The following is a 7,547-nucleotide window of genomic DNA, read 5'->3' as shown; positions in this document are numbered from 1 at the left end:
TGAAGGTACGCCTTGAACAACGTCTCGCACCGCGAACGCCTGCAGCCCCAGATTGTCCGCATTGCTCCCCGAAGTCCCGGTCCTATGCCTCGCACCTCGAGGCCTACTACAAGCCGAACTCACAGTGAAAAGCCGCCAACACTGTCCCGGTTACGCCTTCGCCTGCACCCGCATCAGTTTGTGTCGACCTCTACGATCCTAAAGGTACTGTGCACGAATCGCACCACAAAGTGTACGCCTCGGACCAGAGCATCCGCTTCGATTGACTCTTTTTTTGTTCATCTTTCATCACCTAGAGTCCCCCGAGGGGTTCGAAGCGCACAGAACTCAAGATTAAGCATTTTTAGGAACTCTGCTTTATTACAAAGTATTGTGGCCTATTTTGAAACGTAATTGGTTCTTGTACTAAGTCTTTTTAATACTTATATAAAGAATAACTATTTTTGATACAAAACTAGACTGGTGTACATTTGTGGTGTGTCTTCTAATTACTGTATGTGGTCATAAATGGTTAACCCATAACGCTCTGAAGTTTAGCCTTGTCTGCTCGCGCCACGCAACCTAGAGGGTGAGAAGGGGTTATTTTAAAGAGTAAGTCCCTTGCCCTGACTAGAGGAGAGGGTCCCTGCTTGTCACAAGTACTTAACTGTGCCAACCAGAGACCCCCAATTCTAACAGCCATCAACTCTGCTGAACGAAAGCAACTCGCACGCACCCAGTCTAGGTGGTACTCAGCTGTCTAACCTTTTCTACGCGGACGACCTGGTATTCATTAGCCGTACCCCTGTAGGCTTACAGCGGCTTTTGGACATAACGTCACGATATTCTGCAACAAATATGCCTACCATTAACCACGAGAAAACCAAAGTCATGAGCATGAACACCCATAAAAAGAGAATAACAAATAACTGGTTCTTGGCATCAAGGAAGCTGGACATCGTTTGTGAATACAGATATTTGGGGGTTATTATAGATGACATGGGCAATTTCAAGCCACAATGCAATGCCATAAAAATAGAGGTCTAATGACTGTGATAGGTTTAAGAAACTTAAAAAACAAGATAATTCGTCCAAGCCTCCTTCCTCTTATTAAGGTGAGCCAAGCAAAACTAATTCCAGCCATTACTTATGGCAGTGAAGCTATGAGAGGGAGGGAAGCTGCTACAGTTGATGGCACTGCGCACGATCTTTGGCTTGCCTAGTTACACTTCTCTCGCACAGATGAGACTTGAATTCAGGCTCCCAAGAGAAGAGCTGGCATGCAAAGGATCATATATAAAAAACGGGCTGTGGAAGGAGCTACAAACCAAAGAAACTTGCCCTGCAAGGCTTTATTTGGAGGCCGCCATCAACCAGCGGGGACTACGACAGCTTTGGGAAGTCCCAGGGGCCCCGGCAGGCTTAAAAAAAGTAGTAAACAAGACTGTCAGGAAAGAATCACTCTGGCAGAATAAAGTGTCCCTGGGAGAGCGTGCGCATGGTTGGCTTACGGTACTTTTCCTACACTAAACCCTTGCCCCAAGGATACCTCCAGACTGGCTTCTCAAAAAAACTAAAGAGACATTTTTGAAATTGCGCCTAGGGCTGCTGCCTTTGGCAAATCATTTACCCCCTTGGCTACGGGCTCAGACGCAAGCAAAGTGTCGTCTTTGTGCTGAAGGTGAAGATAACATAGTGCATCTGATAACTATTTGTAGGGAACTACTACAAGAACGATGGGCCCTCCTGCGACCATTCTTCAACACAAAACGGATAAGGTCTTGCAGGCAAGCGGTGCAGGCATGCTTTTGTAGCGACGACATCCAAATGAGCTTCTGGATGGTAAAATTCCTAGCCGCCACCGAAGCTGGCCTCAAAAAACAAAAATAACTTCAAGGAGATAGGAGTATGGATGCAGAGGAGAACATACCTTCATGACCTACACAGAGATAATCTCCTGAATGCCCCAGCAAAGAAACAGGAAGTACAGCGTCTGCAATTGTCTCAATTGCTCAGTGGTGGTGGAGGTTCGCGGGGCGGATCAGCCCCAGGGTCCAGGTGGCGATTTCTGGTGAGGAGTCGGTAGGAGGGGGCGCCTAGGAGAGAGGCCTGATTCTGGTGCCCCGGGCGCAAGGAGTGCCCTCCTCCTGGGTATTCAGCCATTTCGGAGCAGCAGCAACAGCAGCGAGAGTGGGAGGCCCTCCTCGGGCCTGTGTTTCAAGCTGGGGACCGGAGGCTGGATCGGGCCGTGTGGGGTAGCTCAGAAGGCCTCAAACTCACTTACTGGTCTCTCCTTGACCCCCTTCACTGGACCTGCGGCGGAGGCAGTGAGTGGGCCATGCGGTGCTCCAGCCTGGGTGGTTTACTGGGCCTGTGTGGAGGTTAGCCTGGCCTGGTGTGTGGCCTGGAGGGGTCCCCCGCGAAAGGCCGGTGATAGGAGAGGAGCAGCACAGTCGCAAGGTGGAGATGTCGGATCTTTGTGGACCTTTTCCGCTGTGTGGATCCCGGGCACAGATGCTAGCTGGTGGACCTGAATTGATGAAAGTCCCCTGATTTGACTGTGGCGACAGGGCCCGTGATCCGTGGCCATACCTGGTTGTGCCGGGGGGAGCGCGAGGAGACTGCTCTGCGCCCACATTTTCATCCCAGGGGGGCTGACACCGGCGGTCGAGTGGGCAGTGTGGGGCCCTGGGGACGGCTTCACCAGTGGGGCCTCGCTGCTTTGGTGCTTTGCGACATCGGCGGGCAGGCTTCCCAGGTCTATGCTGCTGGCGGTGGGGCCCTCGCAGACTAAGGCATATACTGGTGGATTGAGGGCCCCAGATCGGGGGTGCCTTCCATCCATTGATTGTGAGCCTGACCGGCTTGCTGTGTTCCTGCCTGTGCTGAGGGGGTACTTGGGTCGGTGCCTAGCCTAGATAGGCTTGGGCCCACGAGGAGCCCGTTGAGGACCACCATGACGAGAGATAAGGGCGGCGGTGGAGCCGCAAAACATGGGCCCATTGACAAGTTTACCGGCCCGGGAGCGACGGGGGAGCCGCTGGGATCCCCCAGGAGATCGTACAGGACAATGCGGCTCTGATGGCGGCAATCACCCAATCCAGAGACATGCTAAATGCCAAATTTGGTGCGGTGGTCTCGAATGTTATGTTATTACGGCAGGACCTATGGAATGCAGTGGCCCACATCACGGAGGCGGAGACTCGCATATCAGGGGTGGAAGATGGCGTTACAGTCCTCAAGCAGAAGGTATCGAGCATGGAAAACGCCCAGAAGGGTTTGGAGCTTCGGGTTGAGGATGCTGAAGGACAGGCCCGGTGGAACAACCTGCGCTTTGTTGGATTCCCGGAGGGTTGTGAGACTGGGAATATGAAACGTTTCCTCACACAATGGCTGGAGGGCTGGGTCCCCCGGATGTCCCGTCCCGCTGCTTTGTTGTGGAGCGGACTCATAGAACGCTCGCCCAGAAGGCGCCGGTGGGGGCTCGTCCATGACCAGTTATTGCGCGTTTTTGAACTATCTTGACCGCGATGCCGTCCTGAAACAGGCCCGTGCCAAAGAACCTTTGCTCTACTATAACCATCGTATCCTGGTGTTCCCGGATTATACGAGACTTGTGCAACAGCAACGCCAATCGTTTATGGCAGCGAAAGCCAGGCTGAGGGACCTCAAGCTCCAGTACGCCTTGTTGTTCCCGGCTCCTCTTCAGGTGGTGTACCAATCTCGCACCCAATTCTTCAAAAACCCAGAGGAGGTGTTCAAGTGGACAGATGAAACCGTGTGGGTGAAGGTGCATACGCCGCCCGGGCTGCATTCTGATTCTTCACTGAGTGAGGCACCGTCAAAAAGTTCACGGGGACAGCACCGGAGGGGGCACAGAATATCTCGGTCCCAGAGGCGCTCATTGTCCTGTCATGCCTCCTCCTGGGGAGATCCAGCTTCCCAGCCTCGGACACTGGACCCTTAACAGTTGTATGGTGGGTGGTCCCAGGGGTTCCTCTAATAGGATTGTGAGCATGTTTAATTTAAGCTGTAGGGAGGGAGCTGAATCCCCACATTTCTAGCACTTGTGGGGGGTGGGCCTGGATGACATGGGCAGTAAGTTGGGGATCCATTGGTGCGAAAGGTACTTCAATGTTTTTGAGGTATGGGGTGGGGGGTTTGTTATGGGGAGGGCTGTTTGATTGGGGTATGAGTTGCGCCATCTCACTGGGTACGTTTAGACACACACACACATCGTCGGGCCCCTTTTCGGTGTTATGTCACTATATGCCGCTCGATGGCTAGTGGGACTGTAGTTTAGCAGGTGTCCCCGGGTACCCTCCGCATTGTCAGCTGGAATGTGCGTGGGGTCCTGGACAAAATTAAGCGTGGGCTGTCCTGCGCCAGGCTAAGAGGGCCAGAGTTGACATCCTTTTCTTAGAATAAACTCATTTGATGGGGTCCAAAGTCCGGTGTCTGCAGCGTTTTGGCTTTCAGCAGGTCTTTCATGCTGGATTCACACAGGATTCCAGGGGAGTAGCGATTTTAATACACCACAGGGTCCCATACGTACATGAGCAGCAATGGCTGGATATGCAGGGGCGGTACCTTTTTCTCCGAGGCACGATCAGGGTGGATCCTATAGTTTTGGGCTGTGTTTTCTGTCCTGGCAGCTCTTGCCAGAAGCAATCGGGATTTGGAGACCCACTGTCAGGAGACCGGAGTTGATTCGTGAGGACTACAAAAAAGAAGGCATGGATATGGCTCAAGTTTTGGCCGACTCACAAGGACAAAAGGCTTCCTGCTTGGTGTAATAATTTGTTCATGACAACAAATAGATCCCCAGTGACCGGATGTGCTACAATGTTCTCCACCAGATGTGTGATTGGTACTCGCAGCCAAAGACTCGGTGGGGGCACATTGGAGAAGCAAAGGACTCCAGGTCCCAGGAGCGCACAGGGCCCACGCCAGCAGTCCTGCCTTCACCCCTCCCACCAGCAGCAGCATTTAAACAACTCGCACCATCCGTTTCGCGGGTGATGCTTCGCAGCCAAAGACTCGGTGGGGACACATAGGAGAAGCAAAGGACTCAGGGCCCACGCCAGCTGTCCTGCCTTCGCCCCTCCCACCTGTAGCTGTAATAAAACTAACCATACCGCGCGCCGGGCGATGCCCGGGCCAAGGGCGGGACCGTCTGAGTCCGTCCGAGCCTGTAAGAGTCTGGTGTGGGCCACCCCCCCTTCATTTTTGGAACTTGCTTGGGTATACTAGGATCAAGGCGCCATTCTATTGTCAAGGTATTATGCTGGAGCTATTGCTTTCATATCTGGCTCGGCTCTGTGAAATTGCAGACTAAAAACGCCATCTTTTTAGCGTTGTTGATTTTGTGGGTGTGCCGTTAACCATAGTAACGGGGAAAAGAAAATACATGGAAGGGGGGAGGGGGTCGGGGGATGAAGGGTCGGGGGGGAAAATCCGCAAGGGGAAAAAGGCAAAAAAGGCCCCTAAACACCTAGCCAGCAATTGTGTATTAGACCGTATTGATGAATGTCTGACTAAATATCGAAACCAAAAATATCGAAATACAAAAATATCGGGACAAAAATATCGAAGTCAAAAATATCGGAATCCTATCCCTAACAAGGTAAGTACAAAAATATCGAAAAAATAATATCGTAGTACAAAAATATCGTAATTAAAAATATCGTTTTTTTAAATGTATTATTAATAATGTAAAAATAATTATAAAATACATATAATGTTACAAATATTAAATAAAAATATTAAAACATAATTAAAAAATTAAAACTAATACATATACATTTAAAATAAACTAAAATCTTAATAATTAAATGTAATTTTATATTTTTGCATTTCATTTAATTGATTTAATTTAAATTTATTTTATTTTTACCCTGTACGACTGTACCCCAAAAACACAAAACTGACCCTGAACCCTAAAAATACCCCTTTACCCAAAAACCCAAAACTGACCCTGAACCCAAAAAATATCCCTGTATCCCAAAAACCCAAAATTGACCCTAAACCCTAAAAATACCCCTTTATCCAAAAACTGAAAACTGACCCTGACCCCTAAAAATACCCCTTTACCCAAAAACTGAAAACTGACCCTGAACCCTAAAAATACCCCTTTACCCATGAACTGAAAACTGACCCTGAACCCTAAAAAAAAACCCCTTTACCCAAAAACTGAAAACTGACCCTGAACCCTAAAAATACCCCTTTACCCATGAACTGAAAACTGACCCTGAACCCTAAAAATACCCCTTTACCCAAAAACTGAAAACTGACCCTGAACCCTAAAAATACCCCTTTACCCATGAACTGAAAACTGACCCTGAACCCTAAAAATACCCCTGTACCCATGAACTGAAAACTGACCCTGAACCCTAAAAATACCCCTTTACCCATGAACTGAAAACTGACCCTGAACCCTAAAAATACCCCTTTACCCAAAAACTGAAAACTGACCCTGAACCCTAAAAATACCCCTGTACCCAAAATTAATTAATATTATTTAATTACCAATTAATTATTAATTAACAATAACAATAAAGTAAATATATTAGCACATTTGCTGTAATTAATTTAATTTAATAATTAATATTATTTTGCACAATTAATTAATTGAGAATAACAATAAATTATATATATAAAAAATCACTATAATTAATGTAATTAAATAATTAATCATAATTAATTACAAACTAATTAATAATTATAAATATGTTAAAAATTATAATAATTAATTAACTAATTAATAGAAATTAATTACCAATTAATTAATAATTAAAATATGTACAAACATATATCAATTAATTAATTATTATTAAATTACTTCCCACCCTATTCCCCTATAAACCCCTAACCCGCTACAGAACATATTTATCAATTAATAAATTAATTAAAAATAATTAAAAATTAATTCTCAATTAATTAATTAATAATTCCTACTAATTAATAATTAATTTAACATAATTAAATTACATCCCACCCTATTCCCCTATAAACCCACAACCCGCTACAGTAGTAAAAGACAATATTTAATAAAATAACATTAAAAATAAATAATAAAACATAATAAATACAATATAATATGCACTAAATTTATTTAAAAATTGATATTAGTAACATCAAAGTTATTAATTTCGATATTATTAACATCGATATTTACAACTTCGATATTACTGATATCATACCAATATCGATATTTAGACTATCGATATTACTTACCTTCGATATTTTTGTATTTCGATATTTAAACTTCGATATTTTTGCATATCGATATTTAAAAATCGATATTTTGTCTGTGTACCGTATTGATATGCTCATTGAAGAATGTGATGATTTGCTAGTGAGTGAGCCAAACCCGCAAGTGTCAGTTGAAAAAACCCGGGCTAGGGTGTTACATGCATCCAGGGATAGTCTAACATCGCGTCCAGTTGTCCCTAATAAGTTCCAAAGGCGTAAATTGGGCACGAAAGGGAACACAGAAGGGAGAGGCACAATCCCTGATAGGGAGGAACCTCCCCCTGACTCTGTTCTGAGCCCCATTGACAAGGATA

The sequence above is a fragment of the Lissotriton vulgaris genome, chromosome 8 (genome assembly GCF_964263255.1).
Source record: "Lissotriton vulgaris chromosome 8, aLisVul1.2, whole genome shotgun sequence".
In the NCBI taxonomy this organism is placed as follows: domain Eukaryota; kingdom Metazoa; phylum Chordata; class Amphibia; order Caudata; family Salamandridae; genus Lissotriton; species Lissotriton vulgaris.
The sequence above is the reverse complement of the archived record's forward strand: the minus strand, read 5'-3'. Positions refer to the sequence as shown.